We start from the raw sequence: 17311 nt of genomic DNA on the forward strand, positions 1-17311 counted from the left end.
TTAATTCCAAAAGGATAGTAGAAAAGTAATGATATTTCAAACTGGAAAGAGAGTGGGAATTTAGCATTGACAAAGTCCCTCTTGGCTTTTTGAATATTTTGAAGTTTTCATTCCTTTACTTGTATCATCTTTCAAGTTGTCTCATTTTGAATGTTAAAAAGGATGAATGAATGTGAATGTGAATCATCTATGAAAATATTTTTCAAATAGTACTAGTACTGAAAAATCCTTCTCAAAACACCACTTTTGAAAAAAAAACCTTAGCAATATCTCCTCTCCTAGTAAACTATATATCACTTTTTACTCTCTTTCAAAAACGAATATTTGAATCTAAAACGTAGAATCTAAAATAATACCAGTTGTGGTGTTTTTCAAAGAATCCAAATTGAACTGTCTAGAATAAGATAGAGGTTTACTTTTTTCTAATGTGAAAAAAGTTGGAGGAAAGGTACTCATAGGCTAATTTGGGGACACACCAGTCAACGGGGACTCTGCTTTTTCTACCTTTGTGCTCCACCTCTCTTAGTTGTGGCTTCTATTCTCAAGGTTGACCTATGGCCCAATATGGCTGCTGGAGCTCCAGCCTGACAATCACATTCCAGGGAAGAAAAAGAGGAAGAAGGGGAAAGACAAAATGTCATGTCTTCTTGCTGAGTCAGTCCCTGTAATAAGATTTCCTAGAAATCCTACCCAATGTCTTAATGTCTTCCACTTACATAGCATAACCATCCTCACCTGCAAACATAAGACAGGAAATATAGTCTTTTTATCTCGGTGCTTTACTGTTTAGAATAAAATCAGGACTTTGTTAGTAAGGAATGAGGGAAGAATGGATACTGGGAAAGTCACATTCTGTAATGCTGAAATGTCCTATATACTTAAGACGAACATTTCCAACCTTATCTCAAGCCCTCTCCTGCTCGCTCACTATGCTTCAACCATACTGGTTTTCTGGTAAGTCTTCCAGTGTAGAATCTCTACAATTGATTTTCCTTCTGCATGGAATGCTTGTCATCTAACTTCTTCCATGGCTGGCTCCTTCTCACTTTTAAGGTATCAGCTAAAATTTCACCTCTTTAGCAAGACTGTCTTCCCAACTCACGTCGATGTAGCCCCTTCCCTTTCACACCATTATTCTCTCCCTTGCATGCTGTTTATATCCTTTAAGGCACCTAACACAATCAGTAATTGTTGCTCTTATATATTTGTTATTTTACATATATTTGTCTATTTCATATACAATATATATAGAATATAAAAGCATATTTGTTTATTTTCTTGTTATTTTCATATCCCCAAAAATGTCTAAACCCCATGAGAGCAGAGGGCTTGTGGGCCTTGATCACTGTTGTATTCCCAGGACCCGGCCTCATATCTGACATGTGGAATTCAACAAGTCCACGTTAAACAAATGAGAAGTAACACCAAGAAAACTGTTTTTCAACTAGTCAATAAAAATATCACTTTGTCCACATTGCCATTTTGTGTGCCCAATTAAATCTCAAATCCCCTATTGTAGTTTGGGTCTTTATGAGTCACAAGAATCAGCTTCATAGGGGGCTCGGGGTGGTCCTGTTGGCTGAAATCCTTCCGCTGAACCCAAGTGTTTATCTCTTCCTTTGTGAAATGATAGGGAAGTTGCATTCATCTGAAAGCTTGGCTACAGGAGGCTCCAAAGAAAAAGCTCCACTGAACACATGAACTTCTTCAAATGTTTCTGGTAGAAAACTAATTGGACCAACATTGTTTTGTTGTTTTTTTAATTTACTGTATCAGAAGCTTGTGGAGAATGGTGATTCTAAAGCTTTTTTCTAACTTAATATTTTACTTGGCATTCTCATGACGTAAATGGCAGGGTGGAAGTACAAAAAGGTGGAAGAGAGAATGAAGGAAGAGAAGGTAACAGGGAGGAAGAAAGAGAAAAAAAGAAAAGAAGAGACAGATAAAATAAGAACATGGACCCTTTGTTGCAAAGAAGAACTTTTCATTGTGGCAGTTTGAGTCCTAGACTTTGGAGAATTGCTGGAAGACATTTTAGCATCCAATTCTTCGAGTAACTCATTAGGGTGATGAAAAGCCCATGATGAAGGGGCAGTGCCATGTTTGAAGAGCCAGGGGTTCCTGTTATCCTGAATTATTAAATAGTCAATATTCAGTGGGCCGCTGCCTGCTCGCCTGTCTTCAGCAGGTGGTGGCCCTCTGCCTTTCTCTGCAAAGCAGCTGCTTGCTCCCAGCCTCCCCAGAGCTTGCAACAGCCATTTGTTTCGATTTAAGACAGACGCTGTCATTATTTTGTGCAGAACTTCACAGAAATATTTCCTACTAAATGCTTGAACCATCTGAGTAGCACCAGGCAGGCTGCTGGCTTCATTAATAATGCATCCATGCTTATCAATAGGTTTAGACAACTGATATTTAGAAGCTTCTTTAGAAGGAGTGGGGTGGATGTTCCTTTCACACCAGTAGGCTTCATTTTATCAGTTCCTTGATGTTGACATTACATCCAACTGTGTTCTGAAAACCAGAAGTGCTAAAGCTGCGTTGGGGCTGTTCTTTTGCTTTGAGTGCTTCTTGATGGAGCTGAGTCATCGTGGTTTACCTTATGCCCTTTCTGCCCTTATCTAAGCTTACTCTAAGGGGAAAAAATTTACCATCCACTTCACTTTAAACCTTATTGCAGCTTTTTATTTTTCCAGGGTGTCTCACACCCAATTAATCTGGGCAGACTCAAATTTCTTGGCACTGTGCTCTGGTCTTGATATGTTTCAGCAGAGCATGATAGGAATGAACTCTAAGACTTGTGCACGGAAAGTTACCCAACTATTTTTAGATCACTTACAGTCATGAAGCAATGCACCTTCTAAACCTTTGGGTTTGAATAAACACCCATTAGAAGAGCTATGGCAAAGCTCAATCTACTGGTTTGTTTGCAACCTATTTGCATCTTGACAAAAAAGCAATGCCAAAAGCAATGAAGGAACTCTGGAATCCTGCAGGGCATCAGTGACAGAAAGAAAAAACGATGAAAGTACCACCAAAACATTGTTTTTTCAGTGCTAAAGTTTATATCAATGTAACAATTTCTTTTAATGATAAGTTTTCTCAAGATTTCCTTTTTAAAGTTCACTTCTCACTGCTGCTTATCAACATGTATAACAATCCAAATGAGATTGATACAGCTGGTGTCAGAAGTCTCTTCTTAAAATTTTTACAGATTTAGGAGGTATTTTTAATGGAAAAGATTGCACAGAAGTAAATTTATGGTTTGTCCTAGAGCCATATACATAGAAGGACAAAATATATAAAATGACCTATATTCATTGCATATATCTACACATACAGAATGCAAATGCAGAATTCAAATTGCATGTACCAATCCATTAAACATTCTTTGCTATGTTGTATTTTCCCATACAAGAAACGAAACATGTAGTAAACAGGATAATGGCCACCTAATGATGGGCATGTGCTAATCTTCAGAACCTGGGATATATTATGTTACCTAACAATGCGAAGTTGAGGTTGCAGATGGAACTAAGGTTGCTGATTAGATGACCTTGAGATGAGCAGTTATCCTGGATTAATGAGGTGGGCCCAATATAATCACAAAGGTCAGTAAATGGGGAACAGGGAGGCAGAGGAGACAGAACCAGAGAGGTGACGTGGGAAAATCTCCACTGGCCATTCTGGGCTTTGAAGATGGAAGGGGGCCACAAGCCAAGGAATGCCGGCAGCCTCTAGAAGCTAGAAAGCAAGGAAATGGACTCTCCCCTAGAACTCTCCAAACACCTTGATTTTAGCCAAGTGAGTCCCATTTCAGACTTCTGGCTTCTAGATCTGTAAGATAATAGATTTGTGTTTTTTAAAACCACAAAATTTGTGGCCATTTGTTTTAGCAACAACAGAAAACTAATATAAAGCAGTTTCCAGAAAAAGTATGAACATTAAAATACTGAAATAAAAAAGGTTAAAGTGAACGATAACAACAAGAATGGTCATTCTTCTACATCAAGTAATGGCAGTATAACATTTCTTGAGAGCAATTTACTTCTATTTATCAAAATGATAAAAAATTTCCCATATTTATTGATGCAGAAATTATACTACTTAGGATTTGCTTATAATGAAATAGGTGCAATATCACACAAGCACACACATTTTTTGAAATAGTAAATAATTAGAAACAACCAAAATATGCAACAGTATGGAACTGATTTAAATAAATTATGGTATATATTTATATAATAAAGTTAATGAGAATAATGCTCTAGGATAATATCCAATGACACAGAAAGATCTCACAATGTATTGAATGAGGGTTTGCAAAATAGTATGGTTTCATTAATATAGCATATATACATTTGTACACATATGCATTTTTAAGAATAAAAGATTGAAAAGAATATCAGCAATGATCATTTCTGGGTGTGATTTTTTTTCCCAACACTTTCCAAAATTAAAGTGTGTTATTTTTATTTCCAAAAAAAAAAAGCCTACAACAAATTTTATTTTTAAAATTGCTTTGGAGAAATGTCTTTGCCTAGTTCAAAACAGGGGAGACAGAGATCATCCAGCCATAGGTACTCATATCCTTTGCCGGAAAAAGAATGACTACTAAGTCATGAAGGTGTATCTGTTCAGGGAAGTGAATTGAGATGGGTCACATACCATCAACAACTGACAGCCCACATTTAACCCTGAAGAGGAAAGATGCCCAAGGGTTGTTTGTTCATGAGGTGTTTCAAAGCCAGAGTGTGGACTGAAGAATGAATGTCTGTTTTGGCACTGTCTGGTGGTCTCTTTTCAGGTTTTGCGGAGTATTGATGTGAACTAGCCACAGAAGACTCATCAGACAGAGGAGAGCTCTTTGAGCTTTTCTGGCTTAATTGAATACTTTCTTTTGCTTTAGAAGCCGCTGCTGCCTTTGTTAATTGATTTGTGATCTCACAGTAGTCAATATCTCTCTGGCTCACAGATGGGTAAGGGAATAAGGTTTCTGTTTATTTTAAACCATCTACTATATTAATTATATTTGGAAGAACTTTAGAAATATATATATAACTATACATACTTATATATTATATAGTTCTATAACTATATATAGTTATATACACATTATATATAGTATATATAACTATATATAGATATATAGTTATATACACATTATATATAGTGTATATAACTATATATAGATATATAGTTATATACACATTATATATAGTGTATATAACTATATATAGATATATAGTTACATATATAGTTATATATACTATATATAAAACTAAGCATATATAGTTATACATAAAACCATATAACTACATATAGTTATAAATATATATGTATGTAAATATATATGAAATAAATAAATATATATAACTATATATATATATATATATAGTTATTTTCAACACTTTTGGTTGATCCAAAGCAAAATATTTGGGATTTAAACTTCCAAAGGTACTTAAATAAATTTACATTTTATGGAGCACAACTATTCTTCTAAAAGTGGTATTTCAATGTTGCTGCAGTGAAACAAATTAGGTTTGTTTCTTATAGTTTTCAACAATTTTTTTTAAAAGAAGAAAATTTTAGTAATCTCTTACTTGTTTTTTCAATGAGAATAGAATTTAATGCAATTTAAAAATGGAAATTTTAATTCTGTTTATATGATGTTTCATAAACTGGGAGAAATTTATTCTGCCAATTTTAGCTCCTTTTTCCTGACAGGAATAAAAGTCCTCCTCTGATAGAGGAATATCCCCAGAATACATGCTCTTTAATATTTGTGTAGCAGAACTAATAGATATTATAAGATAATCCAAGAGTTTCCCTGTTTGGTTAGGGAAGTTTCATGATGGATGATGGCCTTGGTTGAGGAAGTTAAGAACCCAATGGGATGGCCTGGAGGAGAGAGTAGTAAACCAATACGTAATTGAGTTGTTTCATCTACAAAATTAATGGGGATTGGAGACAGGAGCAACATAGAAAAAAGGAGACAAACAACAACAAAAACAACAAAAGACAGACTAGGCTAAGCAGCATATTGGGAAGCTAGATCTGACCAATAAATGGTTGGAGATAGATTGACAGAGGTTGGGTTCTCAGTCTCAGTCTACTAGGAGCAAGACTTCTGAAGAACCAATTGAAAGACACTTGCCTGCTTTAATGTAAGTCCTCTCTTGACTCTAACCCATTAGCAAAAATCTGTTCTACACCAAGGCTGGTGTTGGTATTGAGGTCAGTAAAGGATGCAGGGTGACGAGTTGGTGGGTGCAGCGCACCAGCATGGCACATGTATACATATGTAACTTACCTGCACATTGCGCACATGTACCATAAAACCTAAGTATAATAATAATAATAATAATAATAATAAAAGAAAAAAAAAAAAAAAAAAAAAGGATGCAGGGTGGAATTTACTATGGGACATAATGGCACAGCTGGGACAGTTAGGTGATCCGGGAACTTGGGACCAGAGGAAAGTTAGAATCTCAAACTTCCTCCCTTACTCCAAACCTGTATCACAAGGACACTCAGAAGTTCCAGAGGAGGGCAGGTCTCCCACTGGAGGTGAGATGGGGATTTAAGCCAATTTTTTTATTATTATTACAAAAGCCTGGATGACCTGTGCTAGCACCTGGCTTGCATATGGTTTTATAGGGTCTTAGAGTTCTCGGATACATATCTGCCACCCATATAGATCTGGAGATTTCTTAAATCCATCAATCAAGAAACAATCTAGAACATCACAGTCATTTACTAATCAGGTACTTGCAATCTCATGGGAGGTGATAAGCCACATAAACATGAAATCATAAACCACAATTTGTCATGTTTGTGTAAATAAATACATCAGAATTATTAAACTAATGCAGCAGAGCCAAAATTGAGCTATGCAATAAAAATGGGCAAATAAAAAAGTCAACAGTATAGTACAGCAAACTCCATTCCTATTGTCACTGCTCATTATCTCTCATTAGATTATGGTAAAATCCTCTTGGCTCCCTGCCTTCAGTGCTCCTGTCACTAAGATATATTCTTTTCTTTACTACTAAATTAATCATAATGAGGCAGAGTTCTGTCTTGCACAATGCTTGGCACAGAATAGGGTCTCAAGAAACACTTGTTAAATGAACAAATCAATCAGTGATTCTCATCTATCCTACACAAAAACGTCAGTGTCTCATTATTTCCTATTTATCTTTCTAACACTAAATCTCATTGTATCTCATTATTGCTTATTATGCTCATATGCTCCAGCCCTGCTCCCATTCTTATCTCTTACTCTATTCTATTCCTTCATTTGGTATATCCTTTTCCCCATTCCAGCAAGTTTACCTTATTCATATTTCAAAGCCTTTCTCAAATACCAATAGCCCTTTCTCTCTGAACATTCAAGCAAGAAATAATAACTTTTCCTCCCATTCTTCATACAAATTTATCTTTACCTTCCTATTATGCTTACTGTTTACTTGATATTCAAGCAATTTGTGCTCATATCTCCCAATTGTATAGTAAGGGTCAGGGTCCTTTGAGGCAGACAACAGAATCCACTCCAGCTAGTCTAAGCAGAATGGGATTTATCACAGGCTACTAAATAGTTTATAGAATTTCTGGAAGAGCCAGAAAATCAAGCTTAGACCAATTACATCCTGAAACAATATAGCCAAAAGAATTATTTTGCTACATTAAGGGAACTGTTTGCATAGAAATTTAATTACCACTGCTTCCTCTCAGTTCATGATACAGCACCAAGGACAAAATGTAGACTGTAACATTTCAAATGCCTTGGGAAAACAAAGCGCTTCCACCACAACTTTCAATCTCCCCACCCATAAGCCCAATCTCATGTTTCTCACTTTCATTTTCAAAGTCTTATGTGTGGGTTCATTTGTTTGGCGAAATCTAGTGCCTATGTGGAATCCTAGTTACAAGAGAATTTGAGAAATGTCATTTTTAGACGTCCATTCAAACATAAAAGGCACGATGGAAATGGATTGGAGAGAATGTGAATTGATCCAGTCTACAATATCCGCCATATTTAGTAGGCCTACTGGGAGCATGATTTATGTTTATTCATCTTCATATCTCCCATTTGCACATAGGGAGTACCCAATAGGGAGTGCACATAGGAAGTGTCCAATTTATTCAGTGGACCATGAGTAACACATAAGTGAATGTATATCAAGTGCACAGTACAAAATAAGGCAAAGGAGAGTTGAGAAAGAAGAAATGGAGTCAGTGAAAACATTAATGTTTTCATAGTGAAATCTTTGATTTAAGTTGGCAAACTACCACTCTTGAAGATGTTACTTGGTTTATCAAAAACTATGCAGAAGGAGCAAACGGCAGAGAAGGAGAGTCCTATTTCCTGATGAAAAATTGTTTGGATGGTCTTGTGCTGCAAGGACAATAGCAATTTGTTTGGCCTCAATAAAAAAAAAAAAAAAAGTGTTAGTTCAGAAAGTTTATAGAACAAAAATGTAACTTTCAACAACAGATGAGATGTGTGTCTCATAGATTCATAATTTTTCTTGTATCTTCTATTCAAAATCTACCTAAGATAACTTTATCATATGCCAATTTAAGCTCACTCACTAGTGAGGAACACATATTTTGATAACATTCCTAAGAGGTTACATTCCAAAAAAGAATCCAAGAAAGTAAAATAATACATATTGTATATTATTATTTATACATAAACTACTGATAATTAAAAAGTGAATTAAGAAACTAACTACACGGATAAAATCATGAAGGACATCACTGAACAAGGCAAAGAATCTCCTATATTTGTAATATTGGCCATAGAATATTGTCATCCCACAATATTTTGTATTTTGTTTACAAAATAGCTAAGAGGGGTTGCCTTGGGAAGGAAGGGTATAAAGACAGAAGATGGAGAGTTTCTCTGCAGCAGACCAAAGTGGGAAATAGTAAAACAAAGGAATTCAGAGCTCACCTGCCTCCTCTGTGCACAATCAAGGGAAAAAAAGAATCTCCCCACTACCATGAAGATCCTCAATTAAATGTACTTCTCCACTCAAAGTAATGTTCAGCAACTTCATACTTCCCCTTTCAGCGCGTCATTTTCAGTGGTGATTGTGAACAGTTAAGGAAAAAGAATCCAATAACATGAAACTATTTTAATAATTTTTAAAGGAAGTTTAAATGATACACACTTGATCAGGGTCGATGAAAATGGCACTAGTGTCGAAGGGCAACAGGTTGCTAATAAATACAATAGTTTAGGAAAGTGCTGTTTCTGTCATGGAAAAACTATATTCTGGGAAAAATAATACTACTGTAATTCATTTTTGAAAGCTATTGAGACTTCTTGGATGAAGAATGTAGTTATTAAAGGCAAAGTACACAATATGTTGTAATGAAATGTTTGTGCTTCACACTTCATTAAATGTTTTGTGGGCCTCTGGGGAAATTCTATCTCTCACACACAGAAACAATGTTTATACACGGTGGTATCAGTAGAGGGAGTGCATAGAGCAATGTTCATGGGAAGAACTTGCTACAACTTCAGTATGTTCAATTAAAAACACCAAAACGAGGCAAGTGAGGAAACGTGTGGTAACTGACAAAAAGGCACACAAAATTCTGCTGTGATTTCGGCCACTCTTATATTGAATCAAAATAACATTTTTAAATTTCATTTGAAAATAAAAAACTGTGGGTTTTGCTTGAAGTAGAGGGTGACAGAGAAAACTGGATGGTTTGAATTAGTGGGATTAACTGACAAAACATCTGATTCCAAATTCTGCAGCTAAATAGACCCATTTACACACGTAGGACTCGGAGAATTCAAAAGTTTAGCAGTTTGGAATCTGCTGACTGTGTTAACTTATAGTATTTTGAAAGTGAAAGTGTAAAATAGTGGTAAAATTGCAAAGAAATTCACACATAAAATTCTTAGAAGGTGGGAAAGAAATATGCAGAAAAAAATGAGTAACTTTATACTGTCATTGGCAACAGATCTTTTAAAAAGAAACAAAAGTAAAGTCATGTAAAGAAAAGAAACCTATGAAAGGTCTTCAACTTGTTTTGGTCCTTGCGTCTCGGGCTTCTTCCTGTTAACAGCACTTCCTGAAGGGGAAAGTGCCTATTTGTCTGATCTAAAGGTAAGTAGCCATGCAACATTTTTAAGGAAAAAAGAACAAAGAAACGTACAAGGGAATCACATTCAACAAACAAAATCAAGCAAGAAATGTTAAAGACAATGGGCGTACATAGACCACCAACCAAGATCCTTTTAAAAATACTGTAAGAGATTTTCAAGGAAGCATTCCTTTGCCTCAAGAACATTTTTTTTTCTCCCTCAAGAAGTGTGTTAACCTTAATGGCTTTCCCTAGAGCTAGAATTTCAATTAGCTACTTTATTAGCATGACTCTAGTCACATAAAAAAGTGGTGACTCTTTAAGATTCTTGTACTAAGCCATATTCTTCATGGGCACATCTAAGTTGAACTTAATTTTTTTCCTATTTCCAGGTTCCTGTATATAGTGAGATGTTAGTTATAAGAAAAGTACAACTTGAACTTAGATGAATGTAGCACTTGGGCTTCCTTCTTGTTAATAAAAATACATGTCATAAAAATTGATTCATTTATTACATAGACCCAAATGTTATTAAAAATGAAAGCTATATAGCAGGCCTGAGAGAGGATGATGCCAAGCTGTAAGAAGACTCTTTGTAATTCATCTTTATAATCATTTTCCCTTTTTTTATTTTATTCTTAAAATTATCAAGCCAAGTGACATCTCTATAATCATTTTTATCTGCTATATTTGATAATTTGACACATTATACTATATTGGCTATTATGACAAGTTTTTGAAACACTAAAAAAGGTAAGTCCTTCAACGAGTTCACATCCTTAGGGTTTGAATTACCAATTGTACAATAACAAATAATGTAATTCTGATTAAGATCTCCAAAAGAGTTAACTACTACAATAATATTTATATAGGCCCTTTCACGGTTCTCTTGAAATACACATAAACATCGTCCCTAGATATTCAAAATAAGCCACAAATGGCAGAAAATAACTGATTAAAACTTCCAAGGTCTGTAAAAGAACTGAGAAAGTCATAAAGTTCAGTTTATTCTCTTGGCTGCCACCTGTATTTCAGTTCTTTAGGTAATTTCTGCATTTGTATGCTTATTTAAAAGACATATAAGGTCTGATTTCAGATTACCTAGATAAAGGTCAAACTTATCTAAGAGGATTCTTTAAAAAATAATCCTATTGTAAAAATGTCTCTGGATTTATGAGCAGTTCAGGGGGCATTCTGGTGGCATCGCTTTAGTCAAGCGCTCATCCAATGCAAGTCCATGGTGGAGAAAAGTTGCCAGCCACTGAGCATAGGAGGTGGACATCTGTTGCTTTAGTCTGCTCAGTATCCATTCATCCTTGCAATGCTGTGGTTTGCATATGTCCCCTCCAGCATTCACGTGTTGAAACTTAATGGCCAATGTAATGGTATTAAATAGTGGGGCCTGTAAGAGATGATTAGGTCATGAGGCCTTCTCCCTCATTCACTGGATAAAGTGCTCTTATGAAGGGCTCAATGGAGGCAATTTGTCCCTTTTTGCCCTTCCTCTTTCCACTATGTGAGGACACAGTGTTTCTTCCCACCCTCCTCCCTCCATAGGATGCAGCATTCAAGGTGCACTTTTAGAAGTAGAGACTGAACTCTCACCAGACAATGAACTTGCTGGCACCTTGATCTTGGACTTCCCAGCCTCCAGAATTGTGAGAAAATAAATTTATGTTCCTTATAAACTACCCAGTCTGTAGTATTCTTTTATAGCAGCACAAAAGAGTCTAAGATACTTCCTCTAATAGTAGCACACCACACTTTCCAAAAACTGTCAGTCAAAGATTTGCATGTCTCCACCCACCCCCTCCCGTGTTGGTCATAGTGACTGGTTTTGTGGCAGACAAGTGACTTTATCAGTAATAAAGTTATTCACATGAGAGGTATTTTACTGAGAAGGTTGGGAAAATGAGGATCTCTTTTTCCTGGTATAGCCAAGTGGGTAGAAGATAAGCCTGGAGCTGCAGGTGGCCATTTATTTCCAACTAGAGAAAGTCAGTTATAGAATGGAGCCTATATAAAAAATCAGAACCAAGAGACTTTAAAGAATTAAGTCTGATGACTTATTACATTTTTGAACACCTGAATTTAGTCATATTAGGTCTGGAGAACCAATCAATTTCCATGTTCCATAAGACAACTTGAGTCCATTTTTTATTACTAATAAACAAAAGATTCCCAACTAATATAGCATCTTTCCTTATTCAAGAGGGTAGATAGTGGAGACAAATAGTCTGTGTCCTTAAGAGAAGGTCAGAGAAACAAAGACGGACATATGATGTGAAGTGATTCAGAATTCAGAATTGTCTTTTTCAGTAGTTTTTGTTATATTTTTTATAAAACTGAATAGTGTCGAGTTCTTGTTAATCGATTTACCCAATATCATTCCTCAATAACTGAAACACATATCGTAACATGTTGCATCTACCCGGACTGCCTGCCAAAATGCACTCCTTCCCAAATGTCCCCATCCAGCTCAAATTTCCTTTTCCTTTGGCAGCAGCTCATACTTTCTTTTAGTGTTGCTGGAATTTTTCTGAGCCTGCTTTTAGGCCTCAGTGTCCTGCTGAATTCTTCACTCTTCTTATCTGTTTCCTTTTAAAGCTGCTTTAAGGTTCATTGCTTCTTGACCTATTCAGCCTTGCTGTTCTTCTAGGCCAGTCTAATTCCCCAACTGGGGCTTCAAGACTCTATTACTGCTGTGCTGTCAACAACCTATTTTTTTCCTTTTCACCAACTTTTGGCTACTCCCTGATCACATTCAGGGTGCAAAAATGCTAGGAGTGAACAGTTAACCAATCCCCATCCCGCACCAGCACATATGACAGAACCTATTTGGAATTATTTTACAGGATGCACTAGCTAATGCAGATAAGCTCTGTGGCATCAATTCACCCTCCAGGAGAAACCCAAATAGCAACACAGGACGAAGGTCAAGGATTAACTGATGCTAATGGAAATGTTCCCAGTGATCATCCAGGTAAAATATTGTATCCCAGCTGATGAGGCCGGCACATGATGACAACACTACAAGGTATGCTTCCCTGGGAAGAAAAACCCCCCTTTCATTTGTAATATAGCTTCACAGTTCACATCATGTCTGCTAGCTGCATTGACTGTGGTAAGAACTACATACCACAAGTAGAGTTTTTAATGGCAATATGAACCACAAAGATGATGCTTATTCCACATCTAAGACAATAAGCTCAATGCACTCTTTCATGGCTCTTCATCATTTCCCATATTAGATTAGGCTGTTCCTTTCAGCAGGAGTTTTAATGCACTGTAGGCCTATTTGGCAGCAAGCTTTAAAAGCATTTAATAAAAGGAATGTGAAGGAAATGTTATCAATGAGCAAGGTTTGCCTTAATGATTCCTTAACCTGTTTGTTATTGTCTCCTGCTTCTCAGAGGTGATAGTTCAGCAGTTCTACGTACCAAGCTGAAGAAAACCCTGAGACTTTTTGGAGCCAGAGATCCTTCATCCCTGCGGGGTAATAAGCTGGCTAGCCTTCCATAATGGGCAGGCTGTGGTTTATTCTGTTTCCTATAAGGAACCTACTGGAAGGAATTTTATGGCCATAGGTTTTGTGTGAGCATTAAGCCATTTGTGGCATGTGTGAGAAGAGAAAGCACTTGTCCCCAAAGCTACTTCAATTTCCCTTCCTACTTGCTGCCCAGGGCTTCAGCAAGCCCTGTTAGAGATAAAAGTTATCTCTAGACAATACTCATTCACAGAACAGGCAATCTAGGCACTCTTGGGGACAAGCCTGAACTCTCCTGTTCACTAAATTACTGGTGTGAGGGAACCTAACTCGAATGAAAGAGTTTAGGAAACACACTTCCCACTCCCTGAACATGGACTGGCCTTGCTTTGAGGATATCTGGGGAGCTGATGCCTGTTACCTTCCTCATTTTCACTTGGCCCAATCCTCCCCTTTGATAAACACACATTTCCACAGACAGAGACATTCTGTTAACTTCTCCTAGAAAGATCTACAAGCAAAGGTGAAGGAGAACTATATGGAGCAAATGAAAATAGAACCAGTGGGATAAGCTGCCACTTTATAGAAGTAAATATGACAAACTTAGACCCACAGGAAATCGTTTTATGGCAAAGATCTTTTGTCCTTTCAAAGAAAGGACAAGGCATTTTATTTTTCAAAATGAAACCTCAGGTTAGTAAACGTGTGGCCAGATGCCCAGTGGAAATAATATTGTCTGTAGGGACCTTCATGGTGCTCTCCGGTGAAGAGAAAAATTAACCTTCAGTAAATAAAAAAACTTTAAATTCCATGTTGGTAAAATTATTCTTACATTCTAGTTCTCATCGAGGACTAATATATATACAATACTTGAAGTTTTTCCATTAAATTGTTTTTGAATTATGAGTGACAAAATAAAAAGTCTGAACAAATTGAAGAAAAATAAATGAAAAGACAGAGCTTATGTCCCTTAGCTAGAAAGTATGTTATTTACATCTCTGACAATGCTTTCCCCACTCTCTCCCCATCCCCATGTAGCTATGGGCAATGAATGTCATTATTTACAAGTTTGAGTAGAGAAACTTTTTACTTTAGCCTTTGCTTTAAAAAATATGTCCCCCTACTAAGGGCAGAGTTGTGTATTAAATGCTCAAAACGTGATTATGACACAAAATTAGGAAATTTTTCTTTAGAGAAAAGCAAGCTTTATGAATTGAAGAATGTTGACAATTTAAATTTTGGAAATGTCACGTTGGAAATGTTTGCAAGACAAACAAGGGGCGATATTTATCAGGCAGCTGGAAATTTGGTCAGTAGACAGGTGAAATTGGAGACAGTGGAGTGGTAGCCTCTGTGTCATAGGATGGAATAAAAAAATAGGTTTCCAATGAAACGTGTTTAAATGATCACTAAGAAACTATTATTTTAATCTCTTATTTAAAATCTCTTCTAAAGTGGTAAACAAACTTTCCCTTGAATCATTTCATAATGAATATGTTCAATTCTCCCCACAACCAGCCAAGTAAGTGAACGGCCCAGGAAGTATATTAACTCTTTAAGGCACTCCTGGACCATGAGGATGACACAGGGCTCAAGAACACAGCAGTCCCTGAGACAGAGTAGGGAAAGTGGCAAGCTAAGGTATAGACTCTTGTTAGCGAAGAATTTTCTAAAGAGTTGGTAAGTATCCGAGATTTTTCATGCAAAGAGTAAAATATTTTTGAGAAAACAAAAAGAAAGGCAGCAAAGTGGGAACTGGTTGCTAATCTATTTAGATTTTATTGCATTGTTTCCTTGATTATCTTGAAAATATTCTCCTCTCTGAAATTTAGTCAGAAGTTATTTCTCAAAGTTGGGAATTGTGCTCTAGTACAAAGAACTTCGACCAGACTTTGCTACTCTTCCGCAATGTTAATTGCAAACCTTTATGAATTTTTTGGTGTCTGATTCATTCATTTGTTTATTATTTATTTAGTTTTTGTGCACAATTACTGATATCACTTTTCCTAAAGTAGTAGTCTTATACAAAATACCCATTAGCGGATAAAACATTTTTCTTCAGGGAAAAAGACAAAAGCTGGTATCAGGCAAAAGCCTTCAGTAATCTTTGAATGAATGTGGTGTTGTTATAAACCTTAGCACTAATTTATTATTTATTTAAACAAATGTCTTAGTTTCTCTCTTTATTAAAACAAAATAATACTAGGCAGGAGAAATATTTGTATTTTCTTTAGGGTTTTAGATAGGTGATGCATTGCTACATCAGCGTTTTTTGTTTGTTTGTTTTTTCTTTTTTTGAGACTGAGTCTCGCACTGTCGCCCAGGCTGGAGTGCTGTGGCATGATCTTGGCTCACTGCAACCTCTGCCTCCTAGGTTCAAGCAATTCTCCTGTCTTAGCCTCCTGAGTAGTGGGATTACAGGCGCCCGCCACCACACCCAGCTAATTTTTTGCATTTTTAGTAGATATGGGGTTTCACCATGTTGGCCAGGCTGATCTCGAACTTCTGACCTTGTGAATATGCTGCCTTGGCCTCCCAAAGTGCTGGGATTACAGGCATGAGCCACTGTGCCTGGCCCAGCATTATTAATGTTATTAGATAACATTAGATGTCAAGCCCCCAACAAATTATTTCATGTCAAGCCAGTCTTTAAGACACAAGATAGGAGTTGGTTGTTCCAGTAAACAATTGATCAATTATACTGCATGTGGTAAATTTAATTAATCAATAAGAGGTTAGTCTGTACTACTGCAAATACCAAGGCAATTGATTAAAGGCGTTTTTCACTTTTTATAACTTTGACATCCTATTGTCTGATTTCCAGTAGTTCTGCATTAATATCATGGGATACAGAGTCAGACATATTTGGGATTCCAGCCCCAGCATTAATATATGTACACCAACATGGGACAGGCTATTTCACCTCCCTGACCATCAGTATCATCATCTGTAAAATGGGAATTTACAATATCCACTACACAGGATTTGTGAGAATTAAAAGATGTAAGGCATGACAGGCTTTCAACAGAATCTGGAGAGTAACTCTATACACACATGTGTTTACTTTTAATAGTGTTTATCTGATTTTGATGTACATATCTCAGAGAAGTTGAAAGAAAATTAAAGACAAAAATGATAATAATTAGAATTACATTCTCTCTGAGTGTTTAGGGGAAAAATTTCCCTCCTTTCCCCCATTTCCTTTTGTTCGTTTGTTTCTTGCTTTTTCTGTTTTTTCTTTTTTTTTTTTGTTTTTGTTTTTGAGACAGAGTCTCACTCTGTCACCCAGGCTAGAGCGCAGGGGCTCAATCTCAGCTCACTGCAACCTCCACCTCCCGGGTTCAAGCAATTCTCCTGCCTCAGCCTCCCGAGTAGCTGGGACTACAGGCATGCGCCACCACACCTGGCTAATTTTTGTATTTTTAGTAGAGACAGGGTTTCACCATATTGGCCAGGCTGGTCTCAAACTCCTGATCTCAGGCGATCACCCACCTTGGCCTCCCAAAGTGCTGGGATTACAGGTATGAGCCACCGTGCCAGGCCTGTTTTTGTTTTCAATAGGCTCTTTCCTTTTCTTCCTTTTGTATTACATCAAAGCTCACCTGCTAAGGGCCTTTTATTTTTTCATCAGAGCACATACCAGGTCAAAATCCCCAATAGTGTTTGGCTCCTTAAGGGAATCAACTGTCTAACTAAGAGAGGCAGCAAAGACTA

This window comes from Pongo abelii, chromosome 3 (assembly GCF_028885655.2).
Source record: "Pongo abelii isolate AG06213 chromosome 3, NHGRI_mPonAbe1-v2.0_pri, whole genome shotgun sequence".
In the NCBI taxonomy this organism is placed as follows: Eukaryota; Metazoa; Chordata; class Mammalia; order Primates; family Hominidae; genus Pongo; species Pongo abelii.